The sequence below is a fragment of the Punica granatum genome, chromosome 2 (assembly GCF_007655135.1).
Source record: "Punica granatum isolate Tunisia-2019 chromosome 2, ASM765513v2, whole genome shotgun sequence".
Taxonomy (NCBI): Eukaryota; Viridiplantae; Streptophyta; class Magnoliopsida; order Myrtales; family Lythraceae; genus Punica; species Punica granatum.
Genome location: NC_045128.1, coordinates 24602973 through 24612985, shown reverse-complemented (window position 1 = coordinate 24612985; position 10013 = coordinate 24602973).

The following is a 10013-nucleotide window of genomic DNA, read 5'->3' as shown; positions in this document are numbered from 1 at the left end:
AACTATTTAACACTTTTTTCTCGATTTCAACAATTTTTCTTTAATACAATCATTACTTTTTATCTTATTTTTCAAATTCTCTCACATACTTTTCTCAACTACTTGTCTTCATTTCCTCAAATCAAAATAAATCAAATTTAATTTTGTTACCAAATGTTATAATATTTGATCTGAGTCTTAACTACACCAAAATTCAAGGGCCTATAAACTTGTCACCATAAATGAGACTTTGATTGAAGCCCACCCATCGGCAAGCATTTTATAATCATGTTACTATCACAAGTAGGTTCAATGACAAATAAGAGGACCTTTACCTTATTTTCTTCTAAATACATGATCGGAAATTTGGAATATCAGCATTTGACCAATTAAACTTACCATCATATTGGCTTTTCTTTTTCCAATCATATATATATATATATATGGGAAATTCTTGGGTTCCATGACTGAAAATTCAGTCACCCCCAAATGCAAACTCCCAACGCTTGTTGTACAAAAGTTTTTGATTTTGTACGAAGAATTTTTGCCCAAATTTTTTGTATACTTGTTTTGGGGTTTTGTACTTGAAAGGTGATTGATTTTCAATCACAGGTCCCAAAAATTGTCATATATCTATTATTACAATATGGGAGAAGGAAAGTAGTTTGTCTAACTTTCATTCTCCCATAATTACCCTCCAAAAATAAAATTAGAAAATTGATGACCATTAGATTTCAAGGAAGTTATGAATAAATTAAATTTTTTCAACCACCGATCATCAACTCCTCCCTTGATTTTCTCCCTCTCCCTCTCTCTCCTCCATGAGTTGCCGTCAATCTCTTTTTTTTCCTTGTCTCTCACTAATGCACTAATTTCTTTGTTTTTTTTTTAATTTCACTTAGTTAATTTCGTTAATTGATATTTTTAATTGATATTTTCTTTTGATTTCCTTAAATAGATATATTTGAAAAGATCATAAAAAAATTTACGTAATACCGCGCATAGCGTGGGTATGACTCTAGCATGCATACATACATACATACATATATATATATATATATATATGTGTGTGTGTGTATATTTTTGCGTGATAATCTGAAAATTTACCGGCCCTTTTTGTCCAATAAATTTTCTTGGACGCCATCATAACCGTTTATACTTGGGCACGAGTGGCTGAAGCATCTAATAATATTACCTATACTATGGACAAGACAAACAAAGTTGGGAATTATTATCCGACAATGGAATTTGAAGAAGAAAATTATGGGATTATACGAGGCTTGAGTACTACTACTCAACAGCTTGAGTTTTTAAGTGTAAATGGACCTAAATTCGTATAACCCAAGTGAAAATTCAATATGGTATCGGAGCCTATGTTATGCTTATGTGCGCTCATACTACACTAGAACCAGTATTGAGAGCAGCCAAGAGAAACATTTTTTGAATATCTCAAAATTTAGCCATAGGAAATTATTGATACTACATCCTCAATTTCGATAATATAATGGAGCACGATACACTAAGAGGGACATCATATGTGCATTGAAAGCTTAATCTTCACCCAAAGTTGTGAGCACTATATAAAAGTTAATATATCTTCCAATCTTGCTATGCCTAAATATTGAGAGTGCTGCCTTTGGCACCGGAGTTGTGAGCACTAAAAAAAAATTAATTTATCTTCCATTCTTTGCACTATGCTTATTTATCTTCCAATCGAAAACCCTTGGAACCAAACGAAGCGCCTTTGGCGTGATTACCCGCTCTGTGTGTCGCCAGGAGTTCACGGAGCCTCGAAATTAATTGGGCGAAGGCTGAACACCTCGAGTTAAGAAAAAAAAAAAACAAACAAACAAATGGAGAGTGCTGTCTTCATGGGGTACAGACTTTGGTAGTTTACCATGATTGCAATGACCAACTTTTTGGCGTATCACATCTATTGTTACTATAGTAATTATCCCTCGGAAAACAAAGTGTAAGGATGTTTGCTGTAATAACTGCTGTAAGAAAACATTTGCTTAGACAGACCAGCCTTCCTCTCCCTGAATCAATTTCCTGTAATAAATGTTACTATAATAAAATTTCTTTATTTTTTTCTTTGGTTGCAAGTTAGTCCGTGGGTCTAGTATAATAAAATCAAAATCTTAATAGTTAAAAATGATTACGAGTAGTCCTACTGAATATCGAATCTGGAACATCTTGGTTACTAGTCGAAGAATTGTGTTAATGCGCTACACTCTCTTTTGATAAATTTTTTTTTTTAATTTCTATTGCTTTAATTTGCGATAATGTGACAACCACACAACTCATATATAAAAGAAATATAGTATGTAACCGAAAAAAAGGAAGTACAGTAAATATGGAGATTTTTTTTTCTTTATAAACTCTAATAAAAAATATTGATTATATATGAATCCTATTATCTTTCAATCTCTTAAATTTATTGCGAGTCTACACGCTTTGAATATTTTATCTATATATTAATATCGTTTCACTTTTGAGATTTCGATATGATGGCATATATGAAAAGAAAATAGCTATACAAAAGATAATCCTTCTGCCTCAGTGATTAATTTTTTCTTATCTAATACAAATTTTATTTTCCTTTTACGGTTTGAGTTTGAATCTCAGACGTGTAGATTGTTACATTTGAACTGACCAAGCTAGGAAGAGATTATATCTGGTAGAGTCGAGAGCCATAACATATTGATCGCCATTGAAAACAAGGAACAAAATATATAATTTAATTTTAGTGGGAGACAGTACATCATTTTTCATTAATCTTATAGCTGTCATTTTATCACTAATTTCCTATTCTAAATTCCTCCAATAAAAGAATGTAGAAAATACATTTCATATTATTATAGTAGTAGTTTCTTATCCATTACATTCTGTTCGTTTTGCTTTAGCTTGGACTTTAGAGATTCACTGTCGATATTGTCATATATATGTATTATATATATATATATTTGTATACTTCTATTATGAATTAATATGTCCTAGAACTATGATATTTTATTTGTGAGACAGAATTGGAGTTAAAAATCTGTAAAAGAAAAGTCGTCTATATAATGCAATTCAAGTTGGGTCTCTGAGCCTAATATTATTATGGTTCTTTAAACCTGTAAAATTGACAAATACGGAATACATGCCTGTCTTATACCTAGCAATGTGATACGCATATTTAGGAATTTTGTTACTATATTTTATTAATAGATATATTGTTGTAATATCTATCCTCATTGTAAGCAAGTGTTGGCTTTCCATTATTTTGTCCCTCATTCAACTTGGGACGCTAGCTAGCAAGAGAGGAAAAAGAGAAGCAGCACTGTATATCATCAGTTACCTCAAGCAATTGATCTTACTAACGTACAAAGATGTAACGCAAAGATCTAATCAATTAAGTTTTCTTCCTTTTTATGGCTCAATATTAACCATTAAAAGGCAAATGAAGTTCGGCAAGAATATCAAAGATCTTAAAAGAGTACAAACTTTCCTATCGAAAAAAAGAGAGTACAAATAAAGATTACGAAATAAAGAGGAGCAGAGTAATCCAATAGGTTAGTGTGGTAGTTTAAAGAGGAAATTTTCTTAAGCAAGATTCAAGTTTAAGTCAAACTAAAATCATGTAGGAGAATACTCCATATTTGTATGATTGACTTACTAATTGTTTGTAGGCTTGCAGATAGGAGAAAATTTTAGATAATTCTACCTCAAATGACGTGGTGAGGAAGAACCAATAAAAAAACTTTAATGAAGAATAATTATAGCAATTATCCAAATTATTAGCACTAAATCCCTAGTTTCATACATTTTGATTGTTGCTTTCTTACGCCACGTGGCGAGGTAGGATCACCCAATAACTTCTCTGCAGATAGGGTGTTCATGTGGCCGCAGAGATTAAGTCAGGCTTGACATGAATATCTCTCATTATCAAAAAAAAGGAAAGAAAAAAAAAGAGCAGGATTAAAAAGGAAATATATCAAGCATAAAAACCAGTGTTATCAGAACCGGACCGGATGATGAACCGGAAGGGGTATGGGTTCATGAGTTTATGGGTCCAACCGGGGGTTCGATGGGTCGGACCGCACGTTTAATTAAAATAAAATAAATATTCAGATTATTAAAAAAATTATGATAATTAAGATAGAAGTATGATGATTTCAAAGATATATGGGAGTAGTGTAAGAATATATTTAATATTTCTTACTTCAAAATAAATATTGAATTTTAATAAGTACTTAAAAGTAGAGTTAAAAGAACAAGAAAGTAGTGGTTGTTTGGTTGGTAGTATACTAGTATAAGAAGTAAGAGGTCATGAGTTAAAATCCTTATACAACCAAACAATTTTTACAATAAATAGTAAACCCATAAAACCCATAGAATCGGTCGGTCGGCAGTTCCAATGTGCATTTTGGGTTTTCAGGCGAACCAGACCGGACATGATGCCGGTTCTCGATCCGACCGATCGAATCGACCGGTCTGGTCTAATTCTGATAACAATGATAAAAACTAAAGAATGGAAGACATAGAGTGTTAGAAGAGAATCCAAGTCAAACAATAAAATCTTGACTCTTATAAATACCAGACTTAGAAGGCTGCAGTGTTAGAAGAGAATCCAAGTCAAATAATAAAAGCTTTCCTTCCTTGTGCGAATGTTGATTTTGAGGATTTGTATCTTAGGGCGAATGGTTTGGAGACGAAGATGGATTCAGAGAAGACGAACTTCAGAGACGGACGAAAAAGAGAACTTCGATCATGAACCCATAAAACCCATAGAACCGGCCGATTCAATGGAATTTTGCTCAAAACCGACCGGTTCTATGGGTCCGGCAGTTCAAATGTGCATTTTGGGTTTTCAGGCGAACCAGACCGAACATGATGACAGTTCCTGGTTCGACCGGTCGAATCGGCCGATTCGGTCCGATTCTGATAACAATGATAAAAACCAAAGAATAGAAGACAGAGAGTGTTAGAAGAGAATCCAAGTCAAACAATAAAATCTTGACTCTTATAAATACCAGACTTAGAAGGTTACAGTGTTAGAAGAGAATCCAAGCCAAATAATAAAAGCTTCCTTCCTTGTGCGGATGTTGATTTTGGGGATTTGTATCTTAGGGCGAATGGTTTGGAGACGAAGATGGATTTGGAAAAGACGAACTTCAGGGACGGACGAAAAAGACAACGTTGATCATGAACTTGGTGTCAAAGAAGATGATAGACACCTTTTTCGATGTTGAATAATTGCTTCGAGGCATGGTCAACTTTTTTCGAAAAGAATTATTAATTGGCGAGTTTTTTTTAGGATAAAACGAAGCTTTACTGTGTTTTACAATTAGCAAACTCTTAAAACGCCCTAACTCTCTTAATATTCTGGAATTGTGTCGAATTAATCCACAAATAATTGTTGGCTCAAAAGCCAATCTTATATATTGATTCAGCGGGCACAAGAGTGGTGTCCTTTAAATGGTCATCGACCTTTGACCGAATAGTTTCAAAAGATTGTGCTAATTAATAGTTCATGTGATATAAAAGTTAACATTTCTCTCCAATCTTAGTGTGAATTAATATATTTAATTACAGTATATGATTGCAATATAATAGGCCTTAAGTGGCTCGGTATTTTTAGGTGGATGAACTTCCTTGTAATAGGGTTCGATATTTATTAAAAAAATATTGTGGCTTATTCCAAGTTAATGTCTAAATAAGAATTAGTTTAAGTCAATGTTAGTCTAACATTGCATTTTACTATAAAAATAACGACATTTCTCTAATCACAAATTAAAAGAAACTACTTAAATTGGTGAATTAAAATTAGAGTGAGTCGACGCTTGTAATCCATAGGCAAGACCTCGGGTGTGAGTCTTATGATTGGAGAAAATTACTAATAAGGAGAGGCTTATCTCTTTAGTAGGTCGACTTTGCTCAAATCTAGATTAATCGGACATAAAGAGAATTTTCAAATATTAGTGGTACACACAAAAAAAATCACAAATAAAAAGAGATTATTTAAATTGGTAATGAATTAAAATAGGTTTTTATCAACGTAAATTGGTTATAGATGAGTTGACGCTTGTTATTCTTAGGAGTAGTATCATATAAGTCTTGTGATTGGAGAAAATTCATAATCGGTAAAGGTTTATCCCTTGGGGTCGAGCTCACTTCAACCTAGGTTAGTCGGACCTAGTGGACTTCCGAATATCAAGTGGTACATGTCGGAAAAAATATATTTATATACTTAAAATGAATAAAAATTTAAATATAAAAGTATAAAAATATAAAAATGAAAGTAAAAGAAAAAATATTTATTTATAAAAAAAGAAAATACCTATCCATATTTCTTTTATATTTGTGGAAAATAATAATAAAAAATAAAAAGCAAAAAATCATGGGAACGACACATGGCTTTTACAAACAAGAGTTATAATTATATAAGATATATACACTTTTTAATTTGACCGAAACTTCGATTTTGTTCACTTAATACGAGAATTACACTAAATAATTTACAGGAAATACAGAGTCTATTGAATTTGCAATTTACTATACTCATCAGTTAATACATATATGTTGCCAATTAGAATACCTATACATTACCAATTAAGCTGCAAGACCAACTTCATTTGAGTCTTATGAACTTGACAGTTCATCAGGTTGTTAATTAAACATGAACCGATAGGTTCACAGGTGAATTACGAAGAGCAGTCGGCAGAGTAGATCAGGACGTCACTATTGAAAGAAACATGATACTCACCACTTGGGATGTAGGATGTGTAATATTGTCACAGCCTTTACTTGAATCCATATTCTATGTACATCCCACGTTGCTTCCCTGGAAAAGTTAGGGATAGCGCTACCCTTCATTGGCCCAATTAAGTCGCCCATTTGGTGTGACATGTTAAGTACTTGTAATCATTAAAAAGGAAGTAGCAATACAATGCAAAATGCTATATAGCCCTAAGACAGAGAGTTCATATGCAGTTCATACTTCGAAGACTATTACCTATGCCCCTTTATTTGAACTTTTGTTTATCTTTTTTTATTAGACTTACAGACTTCCTTTATAATAGAAACTAATGGCGTGTTTATTTCAATTTAATTAAATAATTACTTAAAAATTAGTTACAAGTTAGTTATAAAAGAAAATGAATACAAGAAAGAGGAAAATTAATACCTATACCACTTTATTTGAACTTTTATTTATCTTTTTTTTTGTTAGACTTGTAGACTTTTTTTATAACAGAAACTAAAGGTGTGTTTGTTTTAACTGAATTAAAAGTTAGTTAAAAGTTAGTTATAAGAGAAAATGAATGCAAGAAAGAGGGAAATATGAGACATAATGATCTAAATTGCTTAATTATTAAGCAGAAAAGCACTCAATGAAATAAGTAGAAAATTTTGACTTAATGAAATAAGTCATGCTTAACTTATTGGGACTCTTTATCTCTCACAAAACTTTTCTCATCCTTATTCATTTCTTCCTTCTTCCTATACATTTCTTCCCTTAAGTAATTAGGTACTTAATTTTTCAGCACTTAATTTATCAAATACCACCTAAGTAATTGTAATTATTACATATAATCCTATAGGAGGTCTAATTTGCAAAATGTACCCCTAATGGTTGGCTATGTTTGACTTTCGTCCTATTGTTACATTTCTGTGTAAAAAATTTAATATATATTTAACAAAAATTATTTTTTAAAATAGAAAAAAATGAAAGTAAAGTGAAAAAAATTGTTACAAAATATTTTGGAAAAGGACAAAAGAGAAGGGATGAAGGTAGGGGTGGCAATATGTGTCGTGTCTAAACGGATTCGTATCAAAAAACTCTAAACCCAAACACGACACAGTTAATAAACGTGTCAAGATTTTCAAATACGAACACGACAAGTTTAATTACGGGTGGACACGGATACGACATGCCTAACCCGTTTAACTAAGCATGTCTAAATATGTATGTATATTTACCTACACAATACGACACTATTACCTTTAAATACATATTATACCTACAAGATATGACATTATTAACTTTAGTTACACATTACTACACGATTGACATGATAAAAGTACCATAAACGAGTGATTTATATAAACAAATTTAGATGATTTTAATGTACTTTTTTCTATAAATTTATACAATATGTGAAACAAATTTATTAATACGATGACACATAATATAAACTGGTCTAACCGTATCTAAACATGTTACAATGGTTAAACCCGTTTAAACACGTTTATTTATCACATTTAACCTTAACCCAAACCTGCTTTACTCTGTACCGTATCCATGTCGTATTATCGCGTCGTGTCAAATACTGCCGGCCCTAAATGAAAGGGCTTCCCACCGACCTCTTGGCACAAATGAGGTCAGCAAAGATCTCTTGGGCATCCAACGATCTTGCCATTGGACGACGGTCGAGAGGAGCGCTTTTCCATGAGCAGCCCTCTCTCTCTCTCTCTCTCTCTCTCTCTCCCCGCGAAGATTGAGAGGAGGGGTTGATCGGGAAGGAGAGAAAACTTTTCGGCCATCCTCCTCTATGTGAGGCTACCGGAGTCCGTTCTCTTGAAGGGAGAGTAAGGGAATAGATCGAGGAAGGGGCAGGCTCTTCGGACACCACGCCTCTCAGAAATACTGTTATGTCACTTTAAGGACAATTTCAACACTCCTCCCACCACCCCGAACCCCAAAAGGAAAGAAAGAAAATTTTCGACCAAAGTGGAAAAATAATTTCATGTTAGTTAAGGATGAAATATATGACTTTGGAACACCGCATTGCATTCATAAATACTAGCAAACATCGCGCCCTATTATGACTATACTTAAAAAGAAGATAATCAAAACACAATATCCATATTTTTAAAGGATAATTAGATTATATGGAACAGATTAAAGAAAATCATTACATAATTTATTACAAAAAGAGAAAATTGAACTATCAAATATACAATCTTACGTTATATAGGTAATAGTTAATAGTTGATACTTAGCAACGTTTCTAGTCATTAGTAGAGGTAATTAATTTCCGTCAAAAGAGCTTCTATTTTGTAAATTTTGTTTTGTCTTTCTCTTTTTCTATAAATTCTCTCTTGGCAATTTGTTTCATTCAAAATTAAGAAGCTTGCTATTCACCCAGAAAAAAAATTTTTGAGAAGCGTGCATCACATTTTAGGATTCTTGGCCATTTTCACAAACTTAGCATGTCATAAAACAAAACTAAATTTCAAAGTCAAATCTAGTACGTTGTTTAGTAGGCATTGAAAATGGAGACATAACACTTTTTTTTTTTGTTAATTCGGGGTGTCTAGGCTTTACCCGACTAATCTCCAGGGCTCTATGAACCTTCGACGGCGCACAGAGCGAGTAATCACGCCAAAGGCGCTCCGATGGCCCCAAGGGGATTCGAACCCGGGATCGAGTGCAAACTTAAGCACACCTTAACCACTAGGCCAAATCTCTTGAGGTTATGGAGACATAACACTTAGCTAGCTAAGATGGTGTGCCACCCTTACACACGTTGACGCGATATGTGAACAAAGTCAAAAAATAAGGAAATTACAAAAAAAAAAAAAAAACACAATGCATGAACTTGAATTAGAGAGGAGGGGGTGCCGTTCCTCCACTAGTCACAGGGGCGGCCATCACCTAGACGAGGTCACAGAGGACCTATAGAGCTCCAACGACCTTGCTTGAATGGGCGCAGCAAGAGTAGGGGAGCTCCCTCCCTCAATCTGCTTCCCTTTCCACTCTTTTCAAAGAGAGTGAGGGGGAGCAAATTGGGTGAGGGGCTCCTTTCAACCGCTGCTCCCCTCAGGTGAGGCCCGCGGAGACTCTATAGGTCTTCGGTGTCCTCGTTGAGTGAGGAAGGTGGCCTAGAGAGAGGCCGCTCCCGATCTGCTTCCTTGGGCCTCTCGCAACCTCATTTGAGTGCAGGCGTGCCAATGGTTGGTGGGGAATAATTTATCCCCCTCTCCCTTCAGGCAATTTTTTTTACTATATTTTCTGAAATCATTTATATATATTTTTATTTTGTGCA